This window comes from Myodes glareolus, chromosome 9 (genome assembly GCF_982192425.1).
Source record: "Myodes glareolus chromosome 9, mMyoGla1.1, whole genome shotgun sequence".
Classification (NCBI taxonomy): Eukaryota; Metazoa; Chordata; class Mammalia; order Rodentia; family Cricetidae; genus Myodes; species Myodes glareolus.
Genome location: NC_142034.1, coordinates 73,443,700 through 73,454,195, shown reverse-complemented (window position 1 = coordinate 73,454,195; position 10,496 = coordinate 73,443,700). Strand labels below are relative to the sequence as shown.

At 42.2% G+C, this 10,496-nt stretch overlaps 1 pseudogene; it reads right to left on the bottom strand.

Moving 5' to 3' along the window:
- Positions 1–5,817: 5,817 nt before the first annotated feature.
- Positions 5,818–9,310, bottom strand: LOC148120976 (2',5'-phosphodiesterase 12 pseudogene; annotated as a pseudogene).
- Between the last annotated feature and the right edge of the window lie 1,186 nt (positions 9,311–10,496).

Genomic DNA, 10,496 nt, shown 5'->3' with positions numbered 1-10,496 from the left:
TTATATTAAGGGATATTAATGACCAATTATTGTTAGTTCAATTGTTGGTGATATTATTATGTGTGTTTTTTTTCTTCTTTGGGATTTGCTGCTGTGAAATTATTGATTGTCTGTGTTTTTGTGGGTGTAACTAACTTCTTTGAGTTGGAGTTTTCTTTCCGGTCCTTTGCATAAGACTACGTTTGTATTGCTTAAATCTGGTTCTGTTGATGAATATCTTGTTTTGTCTGTCTTTGGTGGTTGAAACTTTTGCTGGATATAATAGTCTGGGCTGGCATCTGTGGTCTCTTAATGTCTCCATAACGCTTGACCATGACTTTTTTTATTTCACTGTTTCCATTGAGAACTCAGGTGTAATTCTGATAGCTCTTTTTTGCAGCACTTAATATTCTTTCTTTATTCTCTATGTTTAGTGTTTTGATAATTATTTGACAAGGGGACTTTTTAAATTCTGTCTATTTGGTATTCTGTTAGCTTCTTGTATCTTCATATGTATATCTTTAGATTGGGAAAGTTTTCATCTATGATTTTGTTGAACATATTTTCTGTACTTTTGAGTTGAACTTCTTTTTCTTCTTCTATCCTACTATTCTTAGGTTTGGTGTGTTCATGGTGTCCATATTTTCTAGATATTTTGTATTAAGCTTTTGTTAGATTTATTTTTTCTTTGACTGATAAGTTTATTTCCTCTATTATATTTTCAGGGCTTGAGAGTCTCTCTTCCATTTTTTGTATTCTGCTGTTTATGCTTGCACTTGTGGTTCTTGATCATTTTCCCATAATTTCCAACTTCAAAATTTGCTCAGTTTGTGTTTTCATTATTGTCTCTCTTTTGCTTTTCAAGTCTTTAATCATTTTTTCATCTCTTTGATTATTTTTTCTTTGTTTTCCTTAAGATTTGTTGATTTCTGCCATTTTCTTTGCTTTTTTTCTTTATTTCTCTAAGAAAATTTTCATTTCATCTTTAAGGGCCCTGAACATCTCCTAAAGTTATTTCTTAGGTCACTGACTCAAGACTGTCCTCCAAACAATTCCACTAAAATCAGAAACAAGGCGAGATTATTCACTCTCTCCATATCTGTTCAACATTATACTTGAAGTTTTGGCTAGAAAAATAAAACAATTGAAAGAGATCAAAAGGATACAACTGGAAAGGAAGAAGTCAAAATGTCATTATTTGCAGAAGATATGGTAGTATAAGGTAGCATACATCAGGGAATGCCTACATTTTGGTGAAAGGGCATTTTGGTGATAAAGTAATTTTGGTGACAAGGAAAGGTCTGGTGAGGGTCACTAATTCTGCCTTTTGGTTGGTAGTGTGTAGAGGAAAATAAGCCACATTGATGATGGTGTTGTCTGAGACAACTGAGACCAAGAGGAGGCAAAAGCAAAAGGAAGTCTATGATGGAGCTTGTCACACTGGGCCTGCTAATTATGTGCTTGAACTTCGGACCCACTCTGTTTGATTTCATCTCAGTTCTCTTAATAGCCCAGATGCTTGTGTCCGGAAACCTCTAATGCTCTTTGTAAGTACTCACTTGCTTCTTCCAGCAGTTTTGAGCCAAGGAATGCTACTGTGTTCCCTTGAATGCAGAAGAAACTTAGAGTGAGCATGGGTAATTCACTTAAAGAGAGACACATGTAGGCATTTTTCAAGGGTAGGGAAAACAAGTACTCATTCTTTTCATTGTTGGGTCTTCTGGGCTTGAGTTTCCAGAGACAGTATGCTATATATTCTATGCTATCCCACAACCTGCTCTGTAGGCAAAGATAACTATTCACTTCTGTCCCTCCTCCCTTTGTCTCACAGTTGCTGAGAGCACAGCCAGGAGTCATAGACTCACGATATGTGATACAGTGAAGGGGAACCAATGGTTCACAGAGAAGCAAGGTTGGAGTGTATTATGAAACAATGTGGATTTTAAAATGCAGGAAAAGGAAAAGTCAACTAGAAAGCTTGGGTGTGAACTAAAGAGAAAAGATATCTATTTTACTTCTTGGTGTTGTTGTTTGTCAATGTTATTGTTTTTCTCCTTTTGGAGACAGGGTTGGTGGGACCCAAGATTGACCCACTCACCTTCTGAGACTTTGTACAAACTTGAACTGCTGGTGTACCCTTGGTGGCCTGGGATCTAAGCCCACCCTGAGGACCATATTCTATGCAAGGCCCCATGTGAATGAGTTAGCATGGGAATCCCATAGGAGGACAGCCTTCCTTGGCAGCTGTTTCCTATGAAAGGCCTATCCCTTCTCGTCCTCAATCTCAGGGCTTCCTAGGAATCTTTGATAATCTTTGAATTACTAAATAGCGCATTTCCTAGGGTGTGTCAGGCACGGATCTCTAGAGAAATAAGAGCATTCCCTTCTCTTGAAAGAAAACTTCTAGGTCTCAGAAATTATTTAGAGAAAACAGGCAGCAAATGACTGCCAAGGCAGGGTGTGTGAAAGAGCAGAGGGAGATTGGCAGCCATGACTGTAAGGGGAATAAGACAGAGAGCAATTGAACATGTCAGGGAGCCTCTAACCATCAAAGCTTACCGTTACTGTTATACAAATTCCAACAAGACCACAGCCACTAATCCTTAGCAGAGAGTGTTTCCAGCTGTGGAACATATGATGAAGTATGTGAGACCATGGAGCATAGCCTCAAACCACCAACCTGTGTTTCTTCCTATCCTAAAAAAGTATTTCCTGATAAAAGAATGAGTTTCTGATATTTTTCTACTGCATGAATAAACCATTGTCTTTGTTCTTCCTATACCACCAGTTACATCCCCACACCCAACAGATTCTACTGAATTCGTGAGAATTTGAGGCTGTGACACATTGAGCAAAAGGTCATAGGACAAGAGGGCAGGAGAACGAAAATGTCATGAGCAGTCATCTATGGAACTAGAGATTGCCCTTGTGGGAGAGGAGACTCTATATCAGGAGCCAGATGGAGATAGGCGGGAGAGGGCAAGTCTCAGTGTTGATGGAAGTTTCTGTCCTGCCTGGTGCTGCAGCCATTCAATCCTTCCAAAAAACACACAGAGACTTATATTAATATATAAATGACTTGGCCTATTAGCTCAGGCTTATTATTAATGAGTTCTTACAACTTAAATTAACCCATAATTTTTATCTATCTTTAGCCATGTGACCTGGTTCCTTTTCTCTCTTAGGCCTTCTCATCTCTCTTCTACCGAGTGTGGGTACCAGTTGAAGACTAAGCCTTTCCTCTTTTCAGAAATCTAGTCTCTGCACAATTTCTGACTGGCTACTGGCCAATCAGCATTCTATAAAACCAAATTAAATGACAAATCTTTATAGTGTACAAAAACATTATACCACTGCACTTTCCCTTTATTCTTTTCCAAACAAGAACTCTGAATCTTATCTCCTTTGTTTACCTTTTTCTTTGACCATTATCCATAACAACTTGTAACCAACTTTCTATTTTTTAAATTTATTTATTTCTTTTATAGTATTCTGTCTGCATGTATGCCTGCAGGCGAGAAGAGGGCGCCAGATTTCATTACAGATGATTGTGAACCGCCATATGGTTGCTGGGAATTGAACTCAGGACCTCTGGAAGAACAATCAGTGCTCTTAACCTCTGAGCCATCTCTTCAGAACATAACCAACATTCTCAATAATACAAACATCCATCATCCATTTTTTTTCAGAATGTGGGCTTAGTTTTGTAGGTTATTGCTTGCTGATTGGGGGCATTGTGATAATCATATGGGGACCCAAAGAAAATTTAGGATCATCAAAGAGTCCTAACTTGAGTATTCTTTGAGGCTGTATCATCTCAGCCAGCATTCTTGCAACTGTTCTTGATATAGAACTCAGAGCAGTCTGAAACAGAGGTGCTCTAAAACATTGGAATACCTGGGCCATATGGTCCTATTTGATATTTTTCAAGGGCCATTTCTCAATCAAGCCTAATTTTTCTTAACCCAGAACAAAGCCAGAGTCTCACATTTCCTGTAGAAACAAAAGCAAAATCTCTTCTCCAAAGTAACATATCTTTCCACTTAAATTTTGAATTCAAGGCATTGCTAAAATCTTAGGTTGGATTAATCCAATAGCATTTATGAAATGTCTTTTAGCAGCTATTGTTCCATCCTTAGCAGTCAAACAATTCAAAGACAACACAATAACATACACTATTCAGATTCTTTGTGTAATTTTCATCTTTACGTGACTTTTCATCCTTCTTTCTTCTAATTTTACTTTTAAGTTTTTGGTTTTTAGGGACAGTGTTTGTCTGCATATTTTTGGCTTACTGAGATCTCACTATATAGACCAGGGTGCCATTGAACTCACAGAGATCCAACTACCTCTGTCTCCCAAGTGCTGGGATTAAAGGCATGTACCACTGCACCCAACTACTTTCTTTTTTAATAGATGCTAGCTTTTTCCTTTCTTTTATTTTTAAAAAAGAAAACAAATTGTTTTTTTTATTTTACATACCAATCTCAATTCCCTCTCCCTGCCCTCCTCACATTACCTCCACCAATCTCCTCACCCCACCCCCATTCATTCCTCAGTGAGGGTAAGGCACATCACTTTGGGGAATGTCCAAGGTCCTCCCTACTACATCTAGATTGAGCAAGGTATGGATCCAAAGAGAATAGGTTCCCAAAAAGCTAGTGCAAGCAGTAGGGATAAGTCCTGGTGCCACTGCCAGTGGCCCCACAATCTGCCACAGTCATACAACTGTCACCCACATTCAGAGGGTCTAGTTTGATCCTATGCTGGTTCCTTACTTGTCCAGCTGGAGTTGGTGAGCTCCCATTAGCTCAGGTAAGCATTCCAGTGGGTGTTCCCATTATGGTCTTGACCTCTTCGCTCATATTCTCACTCCTCCCACTCTTGATAGTAAACGGTTGGAAAAAGATTTTCTAATCAAGGGGACCTAAAAACCAAACGGGCATAGCTATCCTAAGTTCTAACAAAATAGACTTCAAACTAAAATCAATCAAAAAAGAGGGAGAAAGACACTTTATACTCATAAAAGGAACATTCCAAGAATATGAAGTCACAAACCTGAACATCTATGCCCCTTAACAAAATCATTCATATATGTAAAAGAAACATTACTAAAGCTTAATTGCATATCAAACTCCACACACTAAATCTAGAGAATCATTTGATCATACTACAGGAACCTGTACTTCACAAAGCTGAAAAATGTCAATGAAATGGACAATTTTCTGGATCGGTACAACATACCAAAATAGGACCTCTCAGTTAGGAAGAAAGAAAGAAAGAAAGAAAGAAAGAAAGAAAGAAAGAAAGAAAGAAAGAGAAAGAAAAGAAAAGCTATTGTAGGTTTTATGTGGATCCATGCCAACCTGTATTGTCTTTTGTAAAGGGAGACTGTTTTTGCTGTTTACTGGCCACTTAGACCTCAGTAATCACACAAAACCTGTATTAATTCCATTCCTGCTTGGCTGATGACTTAGGCTTATTCCTACCTAGCTCTTACATCTTAAATTAAACCATTTCTATTAATCTATGTATTGCCACAAGGCTGTGACATATGTGAAAGTTTATGGCGTCTTTCTCCTCCAGAAGCTACATGGAATCTTCCTGACTGCACCTTCGTTCTCCCTGTATCTTTGTTTGGACTTCTTGCCTATTATTCTGCCCTGTGATAGGCCAATGCAGATTCTTTATTAACCAATGCTAATAAAGCATATTAACAGCTTATAGAGAAGACTCCCACCCAATCCTGGGGCACCAGAAGAGGAACCTCAAATGACAATCTGTAGCCCCTCTATACTTGTGGGCTCCACTCTAGGGACAAGGACAATGCAGGAGAGCTTTCCTTCAATGATCTTTATTAACTTTCACATTCTCTTATGAGGTAGAGAAAGAAGCCTACACCCACAATGCTGCGCGGACCTGAGCTTTCTGAAATGAGGCATGGGGGTCACTGGTTACAACACGACAGGGTGCTTACATACTTTTTCAGAAATAAAATGCTTAGTTTTTTTTTCAGATAAGCAAGATGTATTATCCATGCAGTAGAAAATACTCAGGTATAAAAAAAAGATCAAGTGTTGGTTCATACTGTAACATGGATGAACCTGGAAAACATACAAGTGAATAAAGCCAGAACATTGTAGTCAGAAATGGCCTTCTTTTGACGAATGATCAACTGTAGTGTTTGTTATGGGAACAACTGCATAAGAGTTATTTTCACAGAATAACATGCTCTAAAATGGTCACTTTTCTTCAGCACAAACTTTTGCTAGATTTTATTGATTTTTCAATCGAATGTACTAAAAATTCCAAAAGTTGTAGAAAAATTCATCACAAAGATAGCTTAAACACTTCTGATTAACACCTTGTATTAATTTGTAAGTACAAATAAATCAAAGTATGATACTTATAGAATTTTTGTAGTGTTCCCTATCTGCACTTCAGTCGGCCCGACATCTGTATGCTGGAGATCTGACTAGGTCAGATCTTTTTATACTTTTATACTTACATTATCTGTAAGTCTATAAAAAGTTTATTTCAGATATTGGGAAAAGCCCACTGCTCCTTTTTTTCCATTTATGTAGCTCAAACTGACCTTGAATTGTGTAACCCAGACTAGTATTGAACTCAAAGCAGCCCTACCTCAAACTCCTGAGTGCTAAGATTACAGCACCATGCTAGGCTCCCTTTTTCCTGCTCATAAAAAATTACCATTTTGAAAATGCTCGATGGTTTAAGTATAATTTGAAGCCCCAATCAGAAGTTTCTCGCAAAATAATTGTGCTCTATTCTTTCATGTCATATGGTCAAGTAACCTGTGTGTTGGCAATAGAGATTTCTCATGAGGAAGAGTGAAGACAAGGGGATCAGACTGTGTCGCTGCTCCCTGGGAACACTGTTAAAATGGGCTGAACTGTGAATGAGAACACAAATTACGCACATTTGTGCCATCATATGCACACTAAAAAAACGCTAGAAGAGAAAATACCGTGCCAACTGAAAAATGAAGCTATAAAAATTGGTAATGGTATATTTTAATCTTTTGTTAAAGCTCGAAATTATAATAACCACCAAATTGAGGTAGTGATAGACTAAAGTATTCCATGTCTCTGAAGTATTTCACTTGTCCCTGCATGTCCCCCTCCAATTATATGAACATAATTCAATGTAAAGTGTTATGAAAGAAAATTTGAGATTATTCAAATAGTACTTAAAAACCTTAATTGCCAGCTTAAAAAAACCTATAAACTATACACAATAGTTCATTTTTTTCTTCCTAGTCATAAATATGTTTTCCTTCAAATGTAGGAAATTAAAAAAGAGGACAAAGATATGATGCAAACATTATGAACTGGTATGTAACAAAGCCACCTGGAACATAACTAGTAGGGAATGATCATAAAAGTTTAGTGTCTAGACGTCCTCTTTGAAGATTTTTATATATAAGTGCTGATTCATATTAAATTTTCTGAAAAGTAACTCGCTTCCTTTTCACTCAATGCAGCAAAACTTACTTCCATTTTAAATCACAAACCAGTGCTATGTGATCAGAAGGATGAGAAACACTAGGTAAGGCCTGATGGGTGGTAACTTCTTCATGACTAGGTAACGGAATCACCTGTTCAACCTCTAACGCATTTAAGTCAATAAAAATGTAATCTAGGCATCCGTGAAAACAACCAACATAATTGGTGTAAGCAGGTTCCCCACAAGCACTTTTCAGTTTGAAAAGGTGTGAGAGAGACATACTGCATCTTTCCTTTTCCCCGTTGGAAGCCCAGTCTTCATGATCCTCTGGAATGCTGCCATTGGTGACAAAATGATACACTCCTGTAGACGGTGTACTATTAAAGTCTCCACAAAATAGAACTGGTAAGCCAGGATACAGCTCACATGAAACATGTCTAATGTGAGCCAAGGCTACTGCCATTTGAACGAGACGAATGTGTCCACCTTTTGGATGCCAGTAGAGATGGGTATTAGCGACACATATCTTTTTAGAAGAGTCCTTTGTAGACTGAAGAACTGAAATCTGAAGGACAGACGCTCTCTGGAGTACTTTACCCAGTGCTAGAGGGTTCAAAGCCAATTTCTCTAGTAGGTCCTTGTGCAGCGGGTCCGACGCCAAGGCTTCTCGGAATGAAATGTCGTGTTGGCTAAGGAGGTTGAACTTGGACTTCCGGTAGAAAGTGGCCAGGCCTTCGTGCTGTTTGATCCGGAACACGCCCTCCAGGCCGAAGGCCTCCAGGGCCGGTACCAAGCTGTCGGTGAACACGGCGCGGTCCACCTCCTGCAAACAGATGAGGTCTGCGTTGTAGCCGGTGAGCTCCTTCTGGATGAGGTTCTGGCGGTAGTCAATCTCCAGAGCGTAGGGCGCACAGTACGGGTAGAGGACGGTCCGGGAGAACTCGGTCTGGGCGCACGTGTCTGCTAGGATGTTGTAGGAGACGGTCCGGATGATGGAGTCCTCCGTCACCTTCTTGGTGTACAGATGCCGATGGTCAAACGTGCAGGTGCCGGGCCCGGCCTCCACGGGACACACGCTCTCCAGCTCGCGGCTGGGCCCGAAGCGCTGCCCATTGCCCGGCGTGCAGTGAAGCTTGAGCCGCAGCCCGATGTCCGCGTTGCACGGGGTGTACACGCGCTCGGCCACACCTGTCTCGGTCCAAGCCGAAGACGGCCCGGGGCGGGACGACGACTCGAGGCCGCCGTCCCCGGGCTCGGCCGCACCGGGCTGGACCTCCTTGTACCAGCGGAACACAGAGTTGGCAGAATCCCCGAATTCCAGGCTGAGTTTGGGGCACACCGGGAAGCCGGCCATGAAGAAGCGCGGCAACTGCAGCTCGGTGAAGGCGGGCGGGTTGCGTTCCACCTTGTACTTGATGTCGCCGATCTGCAGCACCGCGCCGTCCTGCCAGGCGTCCACATTGAGCACGTCGTCCGCCACGGCCTCTTCGCGGTAGTACAGCTTCACCACCGGCTCGCAGGCCGCTGCCGGTTCCGGAGCGCAGGCCGCGCCGCCGCCAGACTGCGCTCGGCTCTTCCGGTTCTTCTTGGTAGCCGCCACCTTAGCGGCGTGGCCCTTCAGGGCGTTGGTAGCGATCCGGCTGAGGACCCGGCCCAGGGGCTCGCTCTGGTCGCGCTGCATTTTTTTGTGGCTGCCGTCGGCCAGCGCGAACGACAGGCTGAGCTTGCGCTCCGAGGGCACGCAACGCACCACCGCCCGCTCCATGGCGCGCGCCGCCTGCTCAGTCGACGCCTCGGGCCGGCTGCGCTGCTCCACCACCGACCGGACCCCACGCAGCACGGAGTGACTCGGACGCCTCCACATGAACCTAGTGGCCGATGAGACCCGAGAGCCAGAGTCGCTCGCCGGTGAACCCGCATGGAGGAGCGGCGGCAACCGGCTCCAAGCCCATTCAGAACGGGGACTTCCGGTTGGCGGCTGGAGAGGGAAGGGCATGTTGTTCCCAATGCGCCCTTTGCCAAAGTCACTCACCGACTCGTTTCTGGCAGAGCCGTCTGTGTCTAGATCGACGCGCCTTCAAATGCTTGGATTTTTATTATCTTCACTTAAGATCTGGTTGGTTCTTTGAATCTGAGACTTCTGAGGGAGGCTGGGTTCTCCTGGGACAGAGGCATAGACCAGGTGTGATGATGACTTTGGCTTCCTACTACTGTTCCACAAATGAGGACTCAGATGTCTCTGTGCCCTGATGTGTGCAGCAGAGCCTGGAGTGTGGAAAGGAGAGCTGCTCTCACTACTGTGGCTTCTGGAGTCTGGGAACATGTGGGGATCCATCTCCTTATAAAGGTCTTGTGGGATTGAATCAGACCCGCCCTACATAGGTGTGTGATGTGAATCAAACAAGATAAACAATAGTTTGCAATTCCATCCCAGGAATTTAAAGCCTGGTTATTTTCGAAAATTGTTGTAAAGCCTGGACTCTCTTGAGAAACCTATAGACATTTTAAAAATCAAAAATCTCAAAGATTTATACTAATTCGTTGATTTCCCCACATGTGGTGAATCCCCTTCAAATAGGCTACTATTTCAAAGAGCAACTAAGATGGAAAATTTTTAAATTCTCATGGAAACTTAATAAACACTCTGTCAAATTGTAACTAATCCACACTACTTTGAGGAGTGGGTTCTAGACAATCTCCTGACTACGTGGGAAAGAACAAAGAAAGAGGTAAGGGCACCTGGTGAAGAGGAACGTAGGGGCCTGCAGTTGGGCAGTGGGGCTGTCTACCTGGTCATGTGCTTTCAAATACAAGGCCCACCTCTTTTGTTGTGGGATGAAGATGAGGGGAGAAATTTGAACAAAAAGCAGTTTAATACAGCAGACGTGGGGTGGAGGAAGTTCTGAATAATGAAGAGGTGTTGATAATGACCAGAGAAACTAGATTACTAAAGAGGATGGAGGAGGTGGAGCAAATCTCCAGATCTCTGGCATAAACGGCTCAGTACCAGAACCCTGTGCGTCAGTAGCAGTGAATTTCAACATGTGTCC